Source organism: Pseudorca crassidens, chromosome 2 (genome assembly GCF_039906515.1).
Source record: "Pseudorca crassidens isolate mPseCra1 chromosome 2, mPseCra1.hap1, whole genome shotgun sequence".
In the NCBI taxonomy this organism is placed as follows: Eukaryota; Metazoa; Chordata; class Mammalia; order Artiodactyla; family Delphinidae; genus Pseudorca; species Pseudorca crassidens.
In genome coordinates this window covers 50,181,255-50,199,544 of record NC_090297.1, presented here as the reverse complement: position 1 = coordinate 50,199,544, position 18,290 = coordinate 50,181,255, and the positions used below count along the sequence as shown (strand labels likewise).

At 41.1% G+C, this 18,290-nt stretch overlaps 1 protein-coding gene and 1 long non-coding RNA gene across 8 annotated transcripts in view; one reads left to right on the top strand and one right to left on the bottom strand.

Annotated features, from left to right (window-relative positions):
• Positions 1-18,290, bottom strand: part of FGGY (FGGY carbohydrate kinase domain containing) — a 413,817-nt gene that overhangs the window by 269,204 nt on the left and 126,323 nt on the right. The window lies entirely within an intron of this gene.
• LOC137218795 (uncharacterized) overlaps positions 1-18,290 on the top strand; it is a 32,519-nt gene that overhangs the window by 10,605 nt on the left and 3,624 nt on the right. The window contains exon 2 of the long non-coding RNA XR_010940856.1: positions 17,631-17,823. This is a non-coding gene — a long non-coding RNA (uncharacterized lncRNA). The remainder of the gene's footprint in view (positions 1-17,630; positions 17,824-18,290) is intronic.

Here is an 18,290-nt window from a genome sequence, read left to right as displayed (position 1 = left end):
GTGACCACCTAGAGGGGTGGGATAGGGAGAGTGGGAGGGAGATGCAAGAGGGAGGAGATATGGGGATATATGTATTTGTATAGCTGATTCAGCTTGTTATAAAGCAGAAACTAATGCACCACTATAAAGCAATTATCGTCCAATAAGGATGTTAAAAAAAAATAAATCTTCCAACAAACAAAAGTCCAGGACCAGATGGCTTTACAGGTGAATTCTCTCAAACATTCAGAGAAGAGCTAACACTCATCCTTTTCAAACTCTTCCAAAAAGCTGCAGAGGAAGGAACACTCCCAAACTCATTCTACCGGGCCACCAACACCCTGACACCAAAACCAGACAGAGATGCTACAAAAAAAGAAAACTACAGACCAATATCACTGATCAATATAGATGGATAAATCCTCAACAAAACAGTAGCAAATATAATCCAACAACACATTAAAAGGATCATACACCATGATCAAGTGGGATTTATTCCACGGATGCAAGGAATCTTCAATATATGCAAATCAATCAATGTGATACACCATATTAACAAACTGAAGAATAAAAACCATATGACACCTCAGTAGATGCAGAAAAAGCTTTTGACAAAATTCAACACCCATTTATGATAAAAACTCTCCAGAAAGTGGGCATAGAGGGAACCTACCTCAACATAATAAAGCCCATATATGACAAACCCACAGCAAACAGCATTCTCAATGATGAAAAACTGAAAGCATTTCCTCTAAGATGAGGAACAGAACAAGGATGTCCACTCTCACCACAGTTATTCAACATAGTTTTGGAAGCCCTAGCCATGGCAATCAGAGAAGAAAAAGAAATAAAAGGAATACAAATTGGAAAAGAAGAAGTAAAACCGTCACTATTTGCAGATGACATGATACTATACATAGAGAATCCTAAAGACGCCACCAGAAAACTACTAGAGTTAATCAATGAATTTGGTAATGTAGCAGGATACAAAATTAATGCACAGAAATCTCTTGCATTCCTATATGCTAACAGTGAAAGATCAAAAAGAGAAATTAAGGAAACAATCCCATTCACCATTGCAACAAAAAGAATAAAATACCTGGGAATAAACCTACCTAAGGAGGTAAAAGACCTGTACTATGAAAACTGTATGACACTGATGAAAGAAATCAAAGATGACACAAACAGATGGAGAGATATACCATGTTCTTGGATTGAAAGAATCAATACTGTGAAAATGACTATGCTACCCAAAGCAATCTACAGATTCAATGCAATCCCTATCAAATTACCAGTGGCATTTTTTACAGAACTAGAACAAAAAAATCTTAAAATTTGTATGGAGACACAAAAGACTGTGAAAAGCCAGAGCAATCTTGGGGGAAAAAAACGGAGCTGGAGGAATCAAACTCCCTGACTTCAGACTATATGACAAAGCTTCAGTAATCAAGACAAAATGGTACTGGCACAAAAACAGAAATGTAGATCAACAGAACAGGATAGAGAGCCCAGAGATATACCCACGCACCTATGACAAAGGAGGCAAGGATATACAATGGACAAAAGACAGTCTCTTCAATAAGTGGTGCTGGGAAAACTGGACAGCTACATGTAAAAGAATGAAATTAGAACACTCCCTAACACTATGCACAAAAATAAACTCAAGATGGATTAACGACCTAAATGTAAGACCAGACACTATAAAAGTCTTAAGAGGAAAACATAGGAAGAACACTCTTTGACATAAATCACAGCAATATCTTTTTTGACCCACCTCCTAGAGTAAAGGCAAGAAAAACAAAAATAAACAAATGGGACCTAATGAAACTTAAAAGCTTTTGCACAGAAAAGGAAACTACAAACAAGACAAAAAGACAACCTTCAGTACGGGACAAAATATTTGCAAACGAATCAAGACAAAGGATTAATCTCCAAAATATATAAACAGCTTATGCAGCTCAATATTACAAATAAAACACAACCCAATCAAAAAATGGGCAGAAGATCTAAATAGACATTTCTCCGAAGAAGACATACAGATGGCCAAGAAGCACATGAAAACCTACTCAACATCACTATTAGAGTAATGCAAATCAAAACTACAATGAGGTATCACCTCACACCAGTTAGAATGGGCATCATCAGAAAATCTACAAACAAATTCTGGAAAGGGTGTGGAGAAAAGGGAACCCTCTTGCGCTGTTGGCGGGAATGTAAATTGATATAGCCACTATGGAGAACAGTATGGAGGTTCCTTAAAAAACTACAAATAGAATTACCACATGACCCAGCAATCCCACTACTGGGCATATACCCAGAGAAAATCCATAATTCAAAAAGACACATGCACCCCAATGTGCACTGCAGCACTATTTACAATTGCCAGGTCATGGAAGCAACCTGAATGCCCATCAACAGATGAATGGATAAAGAAGATGTGGTACATATATACAGTGGAATATTATTCAGCCATAGAAAGGAATGAAATTGGGTCATTTGTAGAGACGTGGATGGACCTAGGGACTGTCATACAGGGTGAAGGAAGTCAGAAAGAGAAAAACAAATATAGGATATTAATGCATATATGTGGAATCGAGAAAAATGGTACAGATGAACCAGTTTGCAAGGCAGAAATAGAGACAAGATGTAGAGAACAAACGTATGGACAGCAAGGAGCAAAAGTCGGGGGCGGGGGATGAATTGGGAGATTGGGATTGACATATATGCACTAATATGTATAAAAGAGATAACTAATAAGGACCTGCTGTATAAAGAATAAATATAACTAAGTTAAAAAATATTTGATGAAACAATGGCCACATATTTTTCTCAATTTGATAAAAGCTATCAATCCACAGAGCTAAGCTGAATGAAACCAAAGCAAGATAAACACAAAACCACATCAAGATAGATTATAATCAAATTCTTTTTTTTTAACGTGAAAAAAGAAAATCTTAAAAGTAGTCAAAGAAAAAGAAACATTACAGAGGAGCAAGGATAAAAAAGTCTTCTGACTTTTCACCAGAAACAACACAACCCAGAAGAAAATGGAATGACATCTTTAAAGCACTGAAATAATTTAAAAAGAGAAAAATCAACATAGTCTTCTATGTTCAGCAAAAGGAAATGTGGAACATAGGCTTTTTCAGACAAAGAAAAGCTGAGAAAATTCATTTCCAAGAAACCTTCATTGTAAGAAATGTTAAAGGAAATTCTTCAGGCAGGAGGAAAATGATAATAAAGGGAAATATGAATTTACACAAAGGAATGAAAAATATCAGAATCAGGAAATATGTGGGAAATACAAAGGACTTTTTATTTTAAAATTTTTCTAAAAGATAATTGACTTTAAATCTTTATCTTGAAAAGAGAATTTAGAAAAAAATCAGTGCATTGTGGGACTTATATGTACAAAGAAAACATATGACAATAGCAGCACAAATAATAGGGAGACATGAAAGTATATTATATGTGACAGGGTATAAAATAATTTTAAGGTAAACTTTGATAAGTTAAAATGCATATTAAAAATCCTCGAAGAGCCAGTAAAAAAGAGATAAAATGAATAAACCAATTTGGGATATAAAACAGAATACTAAAAAATATTTCAGCAATCTAGAAGAAGGCAGGTAAAGGGGAAAATTACATAGAATATATCGAAGAAGTAAAAAGCAAATAGCAAGATGGTGGATTAAAACCCAACCATTAAATGTAAATGGCCTAAGAACTCTAATGCAAGGACAGAAATCATCAAGCTGGATAAAAATAAAAAATAAAATTCAACTATATGCTGTCTACAAGAAACCTATTCTAACTATAAAGACACAAATAGGTTAAAGAGTAAAAAGACAGAAAGAGATATTCCATAGAAATACTACTACTAATAAAGTGGAAGTAGCTATACAAACATCACAAAGTAGACTTCAGAACAAGAAATATTACCAGGGAAAATGAAGTCCATTACATAGTGATAAAAGGATCGATTCACCAAGAAGACTTGTGGGTTAAAGAGGAAATCATACTTTTTTAGAAAGGCAACTTGAATTCAACTAAAGTCAGATTTCTTTTTTCTTTGTTTAACTCAGAACTGACAAACAAGCAGTGTAAAAACACACAAGTGAAATCAAGGATTCATGATGGTATAACTGGATGTGGTCGCCTAGGGTTGCCCTTATTCTTTATATAGGTGTGCCTGAAATTCAGTGGTCTCAGTGGCCCACCTTGATTAAAGGACCTGACAGATTGGAGGAGTCTAGAACTGTGGGCTTGCTGAATTTTATACTATCTTAGGCAAGAGTGTGTGTGAGTGGGTAAGGCCAGGAGGTACTGAAGGATCTACCTCCGCATCATAACAGAATGTTATTATTTTATTTTGTTTCATTTCCTGATGTTCTATCTGGCCTTCTGGGAATGTCAGTATATCAGCCCTGTCAATGACCTCCCACAGCAGGGACCATATCTGCCTCATCTATCATGTCTTTCCCCAGCAACAAGCAGAGTGCCTCTCTGGCAAATTCTGAGAGCTCAATGCATGCTTATTAGGTAATGAATGAGAACCCTAGGATGTCAGTTACAGGAGGAAGCTTTCAGGTTCCCAATCACTTTTTATTTGTTCGTATTCTAAGGCCCAGATCTTCAGCTATTTCCCTCTGCACAGGCCCTAAGGGAGACAGGAGTTAGAACCCTGGAGTGTCCAAGGGCAGCAGTAGAGCCCTGGGCTCCCTGAGCAGATCATCCCCCTAAACAGAACAAAGACAGCTCTGAAGATGCACTTTGCCTACCTCACGTACCTCCCATCACCTACTTCCCCAGACACAAAAACATGCCAAATCTCAAACACATCTTTCCTTTTCTAAAAAATGAAAAACAAAGACACTTCCAGTTAAAGATGCCAGACTGACTAGACATGTTGACCTCTGCTCCCTTTAAAAATTCTAAAAAAATGACAGTGGAAGAAAATTTCAAAAAGACAAAACCCCACAATGTCAAAGAAGACAGGATAGAAGATGACAGCAACAGAAATCTGAAAGCCAGAAAAGACGGACAGATGAGTAGTAACTCTCTTGGTAGACACGGAAAGATAAAACTTAAGTAGCAGTAGAAAAAACGACGATTACCCTAAAGAGACCCAGAAAAGTTCAGGACATGGAAAGTGGGAATAAAAGTGGGGCTAAAGTCAATAGGATGGTTGAAAGTCATGTAGAAGAAACTAGACCCCCCCGTGTGCCCTCATGATGAGCAACCTGGACACTCCTTCTCCCACACCCTGAAGAAGACTCAGGTTTACCCTCAGACAGAGTGGGGTCCAAGGCTCAGACAAGAGTAGAGGCATCTTGACAAGACCAGAGAGATGAAGTAAGGGCCTGCCTTTTCACAGGTCGGCCCTCAAGGTGCTTTCCCCAACTCAATTCCCAGAGCTCTGGCTGCTAGGTTTATACCCTGAGGATTTGTTTTTAGGGAATCTGGCAAGACAAAAGAAAAAGCCTAAGGGTAGTTGGGAAGATAGAGGGTGTAGAGAGAACAGGCCAGCCAGATGACTCTAGTCTTAGGAGGATTAAAGTGACAGAATCTAAAACCATTTTTGATGATCAATAGTGGTAACTGCTATAATTACCATCATCACCTTAAAAAAACACATTAATTCAAAAAGTATTACCATGGGCCCACTAGGTACATATCAGAGTTTTTCTAGGCTGGTGGGAGCCTCCAAACTCTGGGAGAGACAAAGGGAAAGTGTCACCAAGATTCTAACCATGAAGCAGCCAGAACAAGGAGAACTTCTGACTTTCCTGCTTTTACCCAGAGCAAGGCACACATCAAAAGCGCATGCCTGCTGAGTTCCAGGGGCCTGATCATTATCCCATATTCCTCCAACATGATTTTATAAAAATGAAGTCAGCACTGCTGCATTATTTATAAGCAGTTCACTGTATTGACACTGCCAGGCCCCCACTTTCAAGGGAAACCTTTTGTTCTCTGCTTGGGGAAGGCAGAACCTGGAGAGTCTCAATCGAACAAGTGAGTGGATAACAGAGTGATTGGAGCTGAGAGCAGGGATAAATTACCAACGTATTCCTGGCTATGGCATTCAGTACACCCCAGGCCTATGATGGCTCTGTTTTTCCAAGCCATACAACAGACCGAATTACCAGCACTGAAGATACAGCTCGTGGGGAGATATGACTTGGATAGGATTGCTAATTGTATCAACAAAGAGACCAAGAGGGTCTTATTTCTGAAGAAATACCACTGCACCCATCAGAGCTGCTCCTGTTAAAGAGCTGTCAGGCTCCAGGCTTGTTACTATTGACTCTGTACTTCATCAAGACTTGCTGACAGGTCCAAGACGGACCGAAATAACACATGCCATGATGCAACACAGGGCAATATTAAATTGCCTTTTCAGTTAGGCTTGCCGATAATATGGTTCGAAGGTGGCCGTGACAATATGGGGAGCATGAAAGGAATGAATAAGTAATCAAGTCCAGGGAGCTTTCCCATGCTCCAAAGAGAACGAGACTAAGAGTCAGAAAACAAAGGATTCTAACATCGCCGCCAAAACATTCCAAGATCTTGCTAAAGCCCCTGGACTCAGGGGTTTGGATTTATCTCCTAAAATATAAGGATGGTAACAATTAGAGGGACTATGAGAGAAGGGGGAAGAATAAAGGCGAAAGAGAAAGGAACTAGAGAGCTTTCTGAGTCCCTGCTATACGCCAGGCACCGTACCCAGGACTTTTACGGAGGTTATCGCAACTGTTCCCACAACCCACTGGTAAGGATACTATCAGTATCCCCATCTGATAGAGCAGGACACTAAGGCTCAGTAAGGTTGGGTAACTCATTTGAAGTCAAGCATTAGGAAGGAGCAAGGCAGAAATTCAAACCCTGGTCTGATCCATTAAAAGTCCACACTTGTTAACTATGCACGTATTCAGGACAGTTCATGAAAGGCTATTTACACATCACTGCAAAGGCAAATCAGAGCATGTGAAGAGGATAAGAAATTTGAGATATTTGATTTCTTTGTGTTGACCTTGTCTGTGATTTCCTTTTCTTAATAAAGAAAAAAACATGAGACTAAAAAGAGATGAAGAGCTCAAGAAACACAGAGCTCTAGGGAGCAAATGAGTCGCTGCCTTAGGTTTCCTGTGAGGATGGTCTGATAAAAGTCAAGCTGTTCAGGATGCACACCGTAGGTGGGGACACAGGGACAATGAAATGTTCATTCAAGATGGGGACATTAAGACCGCCTTTGAGATTTCAGCTGTAATGTCAGTCTGTCATGAATAAGAGTAGAAATCTGCAAAATTAGCCTAAAAAGACTAAATGGGTTCCAGGACATTCAGAGCTCCCAGTAACCAGACTGACAGCATCAAGATGGCTACAGAAAAAATATGTTAGTCAGATGGATGGTTGGTCTACATGAGCAGAGGAAGAGGCGGGAGCAGAAGACAGAGAGGCAGAGATGACTGTCAGTGGGGAAAGGGAAGAAAGTTTCAGGTGGAAAGAACCACACGTGCCAGGGGCTGGCAGTGGGAAACAGTACAGTGCAAAGCACGTCTCAGAGAGAGCCTGCAAACCTCAAGGGCTGAGCGTTTTCCCCAAATGAGGAAAAAGGAACAAAAGAGCGATTCACTCCCTCCGTCCTACGTTCAGTACAAATATTCAGTAAGCTCTTAATGTGTACCAAGATCAGATATTGTCTCTTCCCTCATGGGGCTTAGAATCTAGCAAGAGAGAAAAATCCATGAACGGCTCACTCGAATTTCTAATAAATATTATGAAGGGCATTACAGGGTATTCATAGAGCTTACGGTATCAAAAGACATGGAGAACGACAAGAATTTATATCCTGCCCTAGATTCTTCCACTAAGTGGGCAGGGCTACGGGCCCAAGGGTTTCCAGTGGCAGACCCCAGAGCTAAAGGCCATTAAAATGGGGCTGCTGGGGCTGCCTTTTGATGGGAACATCCTCAGATTTCACCCCCCGCCCCCGGCCCCTGCCTCTGGTTTGCCTCTGCCATTGCCCTAGCTCCTTCTCCATTCTGGTGATGTTGGGTTTCTAACTCAATCATTTCAGGCTTATTCTGACTTCTTGGACATGAGCCTCGATCTCAGCCTCTTGGCTCTGGTCATCCAAAGATTCACCACTGGTCCCCCTTCTAGTTCTTCCAAACCTCTTGTCTTTAAGGTCCCACATTCCAGTGCTGGCTTCCTCTGCAAGGTCTACCCTAGTATGAATATGAGGTTATTCATACCAAGACCTATTCCCAATCATAGCTGTATCTTAGTATAACTTAGAAGAGATTAGGACATATGCACCTATCCCAGTCTGAATCACAAGGGAGAACTTTCCCAAACATTTTATGAGTTCCAATATTAAAATATCTCTTCCAAGGTCAGCTCATCTTGGCCTATCCTATTACAGGACAACACACTGTGCAACAACAGAGACAGTGGTGTCTATACAATCCTTATCTTTCAACATTCTTCAGTCCTAATGGCATCCCAAATGTGCCATTTGTCAAGCTGAGCACTGGGCCTGATCCAACGTTATCTAAAGTGTACACATCAGTAAGCCTGGGATCTAATGCTACAGACAAGAAATATATGAAAAAGAGCAAAGCTATTCTAATGCAACTACTTGTGGTGGGGAGCAAGGAAAAGAGAGTTATATTAATATATGATCATTTAGGGCTGGTCTGCCTTGAAGAGATAATTTAAGATTCCTGGCAGAGGGTGAGAAAGGGGCAGATTCAAATAGCTCTTGCCAATTGGCCCCATGCATTCCTTTATTCCATTTGGCCATTTGGATATTAGGCCTTTGGAGCACCCAACAAACATCACCTTAACTCAAGAATACTCTTCAATATAAATAAGTGCATAAACAAGTTATAAAACCAACACATCCTTGATAAGCTGGGGTTACCTTTACAAATTCCCCTAGTTATAATAAGAATTATACTATGCTATAGTTTAGCATAGTACCTAACATACTGTGGGCACTCAACAAATATGTTTTACTTTATCTTTTAAGAGGCATTGACAACTGTTCTTTTGTCTTTCAACTGTTTTGGAAGACATAGTGACTTCCTCTACAATAAACATTCCAAACTGCTATGCTTGATTTTGTCCAGTGATACCACCTGCAGGCATTCAATACTTACAGCTACTAAGAATATTTAGCAGATCTTATAGCTCTAGTTCTCTTTCTCTATCAATTTTGGTTTGGTCTCTAGAAATGATGCCATTCTTCTCCCATGGTGCAAAATGCACAAGAGCTTGGAGAATTCTTTCCCTCACCTATTCTCCCTTTGTCAGGACTCACTATACTCCAGGTACTGAGGATGCCAATATGAGGATGGCCATAATGATAAGTGGAGGTCACCACGGTGATGCCAGTGCCCTTCTCAGTTATGATGCCAACTGTTCTAGCAACCAAGGAGCTGCCTGCTTACTTAGCTTGCAGAGCCGAGAGTTTTCACACAAAGTAGTATCTCTCTAGCACAAAGGGGAGAGAGCCAGATTAAGACTTTTCAAACAAGACAAAGAGAAGAAAACATTAAAAGAAAGAGTTGGTGTCCGGAAACAATAAATGCTAGAGAGAGAGTGTGGAGAAAAGAGAACCCTCCTAACACTGTTGGTGGGAAAGTAAATTGGTAAAGCCACTATAGAGAACAGCATGAAGGTTCCTTAAAAAACTAAAAATAAAGCTACCATATGATCTAGCAATCCCACTCCTGGGCATATATCCGGAGAAACCATAATCCGAAAAGATACATGCACCCCAATGTTCATTGCAGTACTATTTACAATAGCCAAGACATGGAAGCAACCTAAATGTCCATCGACAGAGGAATGGATAAAGAAGATGTGGTACATATATATAATGGAATATTACTCAGCCATGAAATGAATTAAATAATGCCATTTGCAGCAACACAGATGGACCTAGAGATTACCATACTAATTTAAGTCAGACAGAGAAGGACAAATGTCATATGATATCACGCATATGTGAAATTGAATTAAAAAGTGATACAAATGGACTTATTTACAAAACAGAAACAGACTTGCAGATATCGAAAACAAATCTTCTGTTACCAAAGGGGAAACGTAGCGGGAGGGATAAATCAAGAGCTTGGGATGAACATACGCACACTACTATATATAAGATAGATAACCAAGGACCTACTGTAGAGCACAGGGAACTCTACTCAGTATTCTGTGATAACCTCTAAGAGAAAAAAATCTAAAAAAGAATGAATATATGTATATGCATAACTGAATCACTTTGCTGTACACCTGAAAGTAACATAACATTGTAAATCGACTCTTCTCCAATAAAATTAAACTTAAGAAAAAAAAGAGTTGGTGAACTACAAGTATAGACTTGAAGTTTTCATAACTTTCAAGATATCTTGTCTCTAAAAAAAGGAAGGAAGGGAAAGGAACAAAAACAGGAAAATGAAATGGAAATGAAAAAGAAAAAGCAAACAAAAAGATGGCCTTAAACCTAGGTTCTCAAGGGATGAACAGGCAGAACACAGAGGATTTTTAGGGCAGCGCAAGTACTCTGTATGGTTCTATAATGGTGGACACATATTTACATTTGTCTAAACCCATAAAAATGTGCAACACCAAGAGAGAACATTAATGTAAGCTATGGATTTGGGGTGACTATGATGTGTAAATGTAGGTTCCTCCATCGTAATAAATGCACCACTCTAGGTGGGGATGTTGAGACGCATGTGTAGTGCAGGGGGGATATGAAATCTTTGTACCTCCTGCTCATTTTTGCTGTAAACCTACAACTGCTCTAAAAAATAGTCCATTAAAAACAATGACAACAACAATTTCAATTCTCAATATCCTTCAGGGATCAAGATCAAGAAACAGTACATCAGCTCTTCAGAAGGAGGATACAGTCAGATTTGCTATTAATGGCAAGAAAATGGCAATTTTGTGACTTAGCCATTTAAGCATTTATAGTAAATATCATCTCTCTAGCCTCAGGGCGTTAACAGTCTCTTGGGGGAGCAGAGCACCGTAGGATCACCCAGCTCACATGGGGAGAGCAAGTGTTTGAACCCAAACAGTTAGCTTCAGAGCCATGTCCTTCACTATAAAACACACTGCCTCTAGGAGCATACCCTCTGTGTGACACTGATGGGGGGATTTCACAGGTGAAATACAAGGTATTTAAGAGGAACAATGCAGGAAGAGGACAACCCTACCTGGGGATATTAAGGAAGCTTCCCTTAGAGGAGTAGTTTGAGCTGTGAGTCCTGAAATGTGAATAGGAGTTCACCAGGGGAACCGAGGTTGTGGACGAGATGTTTTAGGCATAGTGTGTGTATCAAGGCATTCAGTTCAAGCATGATCCTGCCTCCAGATGGGAGACAAAATACCCAGCCTCCTCAGGGCTCCTTCAGTCTTTTGATTTCACTGCTGCTATGAGGAAAGCATTACTGAGCATGTACAGAGTCTGGATCAGACACGGTGATGCTTCCCTGCATTCATTTTCTTCATCCCTTAAGGAGAGTAATAGTAGTATTTACCTCATAAGTTCATTAAGTGAGTTAATTCACATGTAGCATGTGAAGCATGTAGCACAGCACCTGGTACACAGCACATGCCCAACAAACAGTAGCCATTTTTGTTCTCATTGTTTTCATTCATCATCGTCGTCATCATCACCGTACCATAGCTACCTCTGATCAAGGAAAGACTAACGGAAGAAATATTCAAATGAAACCTTGCTTTGAGACAATGTTAAGAACACTGCAGAGAAATGAGATGGGTTTTCAGCTCTGAGTTGACCATTATGTGAACTAAATGAAATAATAACCTAAGCAACCCAGCTCACTCTTGCTCAACTCAACGTAAAATTGAGTTAAAAACTAAATTCTTTTTTTTAAATTTTATTGGAGTATAGTTGCTTTACAATGTCGTGTTAGTTTCTACTGTACAGCAAAGTGAATCAGCTATACGTATACATATATCCACTCTTTTTTGGATTTCCTTCCCATTTAGGTCACCACAGAGTACTGAGTAGAGCTCCCTGTGCTATACAGTAGGTCCTCATTAGTTATTTACTTTATACAGAGTATCAACAGTGTATATATGTCAATCCCAATCTCCCAATTCACCCCATCGCCCCCCTTTCCCTGGTATCCATATGTTTGTTCTCTACGTCTGTGTCTCTATTTCTGTTTTGTAAATAAGATCGTCTATACCAATTTTTTCAGATTCCACATACATGCGTTAATATACAATATTTAAAAAACAAATTCTTGATTCATATCTGGGATACCAATATTGGGCCCAAACTGTGCCCCCTCAGCAAAGTTAGGGTCAAAACCAGTCAGAATACTTCATGCATCATGGAGTGATTCATTAATTCTCAGACACAATTTTGCCAGCACTGAGCATGGCGTCACAGAGATACAGAGGCGAGTACTGGATCTCCACCCTTGAGTAGCTCAGAGGGAGGAAGGGAACATAGTCGTAGGTACCGGGGGGAATGCAAAAAATCAATGTAAGAAGGGTTTTTTTTTTTTTTTTTTTTTTTTTTTTTGGTACGTGGGCCTCTCACTGTTGTGGCCTCTCCCGTTGCAGAGCACAGGCTCCAGACGCACAGGCTCAGCGGCCATGGCTCACGGGCCCAGCTGCTCCGCGGCATACGGGATCCTCCCGGGACGAACCCATGTCCCCTGCATCGGCAGGCGGACTCTCAACCACTGCGCCACCAGGGAAGCCCTAAGAAGGGTTTTAATGCGAGCAAATACAAAGCTCTAGGGGAGCACAGAAGGCTTGAGAAATTAACTTCGTGAACCAGAGAAAAAATGAAAAACGTGCCTGAGATACACATCCTAGGGAAACTAGGGTGAGCAGTACTAAGTTATTGGTGGTTTGCCCATTCTCTGGTCGAAACAAACAGCAGCTTCCTGAATGGGTCCTGCTCCCACTCGCTTCTGTGCTTCATCATGCAGTTCCCTCTGTCTGAAACACCCTTACATTACTGACCCTTGGTAAATCTTAATCACCTTCAGGTGTCGATTCCTTTGGGAATTTGTCCAAGGGTGTGCTGTTCATCCCCCCTCCATGGTGCTTCCACTGGTCCCTATCCTAGCATGCGCTGCATTATGATTGCCTGCTAAACTGTCTCCCACCCTCAACTGTAAACTAGATGAACATTCTGCTTTTTTGACTTTCCAGTAAGGCTAACACATAGAAGACATTAAATAAATGTTTGTTGACTCAGTACCTGTCACTGATGTCTTCTTTAACCTGCAAGCATACCCATTTTATTCTTGTACTGGAAGTCGGCTTTGAGGGCTAGGGCTCAACTGGAGCTCTACCACTGCAACTCAGTCCATATGCTGAGTTTTTAAATGCATTCAAATTAAAAACAAAACAACCAACCAACAAAAGGGCCCAGAGGCCTCTGCTCAAGTGTAAGTCAATATCCTTGCTAAACTAAATAAGGAAGGGAAGTTGCCTGCTTACTCTTCTTTCTAATAACTAGCACAAAGGAGCTCATGGGGTTTCTTAATTGAGAAACCATACAAAAAGGTAAAAGTGCATTTACAGTGTACCATGTCTTTTCTTTTTTATCTCCTTTAAAATGATCATGTGTTTTTCTAATTGAGAAAGGCTTATTTATAAACCAGATCTGAAAAAAAAAAAAATCCATGGCCTATATTTACTGTTTCCCTTGTGGCATCATTTCTGTTTCTTTTGAACCTTGCAAAGTAAGGTTTACAACAAACAAATCATGTCTTGTAAATTAGGCAACCGGAGAAACTGAGATGGGAATGACTGATGGCAGGCTTAGAAAGAAACCACCATAGATCTCAGAGGGTCACGGTATTTCAGTTACTCACCAACCTGGCTGGATCCACTGATTTTAATGGTGTGAGACATATTTCTAGATACACCTGAAATCAATGATCACTTACTAATCATACCTAGCCTGAGTATTTTTAGGCAAAAGACCAGTAAATTAAGAGTGTAGGTCTTCCCTGGTGGCACAGTGGTTGAGAGTCCGCCTGCCGATGCAGGGGACACGGGTTCGTGCCCCGGTCCGGGAAGATCCCACATGCCGCAGAGCAGCTGGGCCCGTGAGCCATGGCCGCTGAGCCTGCGCGTCTGGAGCCTGTGCTCCACAATGGAGAGGCCACAACAGTGAGAGGCCCGCGTACCGCAAAAAAAAAAAAAAAAAAAGAGTGTAGCATTCAATAGTTTGGAAATGGAGAACAGAAAAGAATGTCAGGTGGAAGGGAAAATTACACCAGGGGAAGAGAAGGATATGGAATGATGGAATAATCATCTTTAGGAAGGGAAATATCTTCAGTTGAAAGCAACTGTTTTCCATTTCTATGAAAGCAACGAGCATAAATTTCAGTAAAGGAGGACTCAGATTAACTGAGAGAAAACTGCCTAACTTACAAGACTAGAAGACACGAGTTGGCATGAGACGACATTCTTCTTCAAAGGGATCTTTAAGAAAGGACGGCCATGTCAGTTTAAGATGGCTGGGAACTGGCCTGAAGAGAAGAGAATGGATGATGCAGGTGACTTCTAGTTTTTATCATTATTATCATTGTTATTCTGGTCCTAAGATTCTGCAATTCGTTTGATTTACTGTAAAGCCAACCCCTTCGATCTCAACAAAAGAACAGTACTGAAGAATAACGTTTCTGGGAATTTCAAAGTCATGAAAACAGTTGTGCCCAATTTACGGTCTTATTTAAATAAAAGCGCACAAGTTTCCCTTTAGATTGCAGTTTAGTAAAAGACGCTGAGCGGCTACGCAGTGCAGATTCTGTGGGAGGTGACGGGGCAATGGAGATAAACCATGAGTCCCAGTCCTCAGTCCAGTGAAGGAGGGAAAATGAGCCCATTCATTACTGTGGTGTAAGTGACACTAATAAGCAGCCTTACCGAAATCCAAACCATGGAGAAACAAAACATAGAAAGGCAATATGCAGTTGTGCTTTCAAGTGCTGGAAAAAAATCTGAGAAAGAAGTAGATGATGAAGTTGGTATTAAAAAGTCGTAAGATGGTAAATGCTATACACATTATAAACAAAGACACAGAAGTATGAATACTTGAATCATGCCTGGGAACAAGGAATGGCCTCGTTTAAACTGAACAAAGGTAGCTGCTGGGAAGTAATAAGAAAAAAAAAGAACTTGAAACTTAGCTTGGGTCATGGAAATGACCCAGTATGTTAAATCTCTAAAGGTGAGGCGAGAGATATTTATTATCCTTGGGTCAAAATAAAGTCATTTCCTAATTATTTCCCCCTCAACTGGAATAAGTCAGAGCAAATTTATTATGGTGTTTCTTAACAGAAATCCTAACACTGAAAAGTTACAACTTAGGCAATTAACTGATAACTGCTAAACACATGCAAAGTCTTGGACTTCCCAGCCACTGTAATGCACCCATAAGGCACCAATATGGATTGGACTGCCTAGTGGAAGAACAGCTAATGGGACAGCCTTGGCACTTTCAGTAAGGGTTTAAAAATATTGTCACAATAGATATCTGACTCTGAAAAATCTTCCAAACCAGAAGCAGAGAAACACCAACATAAGCCATTTGGGGGAAAAAAAAAAAAAATCTATGACATGCCTAAACCTTAGAGCTGGCTGCTGCTGCAGAATTTGTAAAACATTCTGGGTTTACAATGAATAAAGGAGGAAGTGAATAAGTTCCCAACTGGTACTTACCTCTCAAGTAAACAAAAGAATGTTTCAGGATGTTGTGTAATGGAAAGGGCACAGGCTTTGGAAATAGGTAGTCCTGGATTGAAATTCTAGCTCTGCCACTTGCTATGTGATTAGGCATGGGCAACTCTCTGAACCACTCCATTTTCTCACATCTCAGGTGGGGTAATGACATTGAACTTAAAACCTTGCTGTGAGGAACAGATATACTGTAAAGGACCTCCTGGCACAGCAACTGACCTGGGCAGGCCTTCATTAACAATAACTGGTATTAGCAAGCAGTACTCCTTTTTCTTCAGCTTCACTTGGCACATTTAAACACACACACACACACACACACACACACAAGTACTATATACTTCTCCTGAAATCTGTCCATCAAACCTATGGAAAATCTCCCCATTAAATGGTCTCTTCTGAAACCCCAAGATCTCTTCCCAACTGGTGCAGAGACCACATGGGGAGGGTGGATTTTATATCAACACACAGCTCTCTTGTCAGCCTATAAATTGGCTCAGATTCCCTCCAAACAGAGTCTGTTCCCCTGAGCTTAATAACTACTCTAGATTCAGAAAGGGTCTGAAATATTCATGTTTTCAGTGGCATTTACGTGAAAACTCCAAACCAGAAGATTTTCAGTTAAATATCTACCATCATCCTAGTCCATTAGACCAATCACTGCCACATGCATATGTGCACACGGACATACTCTCCAGAGTGAGCCGCATGTTGACACATCTGTAACATCAGTGTAATATGTACTAAGTACTTCCCTAACACTTCCCCCAAAGCAGTCACTAGACCCATCGCTTAGGAAGTGGGATGCAGGACAAATACGTTCTCAGCCACTACATGTAATGGGTACATGAAATTTCTTTTCTGTTGACTGTTGTATACCTTTGAAGGTTTCCAGAATAAAAAGTGAAATCAAGTGAAAGAGGATTTAGTGACATGGAGGTCTAAATGCTGACCTTAGGGAAAGTCAATCTGAATGCCAATTCTGTGCCAGTCAAGGAAGAAAATAAGATAGATATGGTATCTGCCCTCCTGTACCCTGGAGGGAGCAGAAGAGGTCAGCATTTAACATAAAATTATATCAATACTTACAGCTGTCTTAAGTGGGAAAAGTGCAGGGTACTTTGAAATCTTATAATTAAGAGGGCCCCAATCTACCCTAGGGGTCAGGGAAGGACTGCTTGGGGAAGTGGCATCTCAGTGAGACCCGCAGGGTGAACAAGCATTGTCCAGTGAGGCGTGAGGGAGAGGGCAGTGTCCCAACCAGGAGGACAGCCATGCTGATCAAAAGAAAAAATGGTTAGGCACCTTTGACACATGTGATTTTTGCCTCCCGACAGTCCTGGTAAAAAGAAACAAAATTAAACTAAGTAACTGACTCAAAGTTGCAGAGCCAAAATTACTAATATTAGCAACTGCGATTTCTCTTCCAGATCCTCTTCAACAAATATCAGTTGCCCACCATTTTCCAAGTCCCTATGAATGTGTATACAGCGAGATGTGTACACACGAGGCAGCTGTGTCGGTGGGATGAGAAACCAATGACACAGCGAGATGTGTACACACGAGGCAGCTGTGTCGGTGGGATGAGACACCAGTGAAGTTCTAGGTCTCAAATAGTGTTATTAGCTAAAAAAGCAAGAGTTGATGTGCTGTCCTTAGGCTTGAATAGGTACAGAAGTCCTGGAGATGAGCTAGTGAGCCATGTCTGGATCTTACCATGACTGAGAACGGGCCAGTCCAGGGTGATGCAGACTGTATGCTTAGCTAGTGCCTGGCCTGCAGACAGAGCTCCACTACGGGGTGGGTGGGGTGGGGGGGATAGTTGTTCTGAGGGCAAAAGCAGGTTTATCTGCCCCACACTTTTCCCTTCTGATTGCATCTCTGTACAGACCTGGTTTCCCACCACCAACCCTGAAGAACGCCCAACCTGGAGGTCGCGGGAGGTACCGTCACACGTAATGCAAATTAAAACACAGGGCTCCTCAGGCGACAGCAGAACTCTGACCACCCCACCCCCCATGCCCCTGCCCATCCCCCGAGGAAGAAGAGAAGCTTCTGAGGAGCTGGAATCACAAGGACCTGGTGAGAGACTGACTGAGCGTGGAGGGGAGGAGGAGAACAAAGCCTTCAGGACGCTATCCTGGGCTCTGGATCCTTCTTCAAAGACAAAATCCATGTCTGAGGTCGCCTCTTCAGATCTAATTAATGAGGGGTCAGGGAAACGAGGGTCTGAGGCGTGGTATCGTGGGCTAGTCGGGCCAGAACTTGTAAACACCCACCTCCTGTCCGGTTCTCTTGACCTTTCTCCAAGAACAGTGACCTCAGGCAGTGGTAAACAAAGATCACCCCCGAAGGGCTAATTTTAGTCCTCATTATAACAGTCAGAGCCAAAGCTCTTCCCGTTCCTGCGCTGGGACAAGACAAACACAGGGCTCCTTACCCCTGTAGCTCGACCTCTCTGGTTACCAGATACAGACAGACATCTGTGAAGGGCAAGCGCCCGCCAGGCTGTGGAATCTTATCAGGGAGATTTCCCAGAGAAGGGAGGT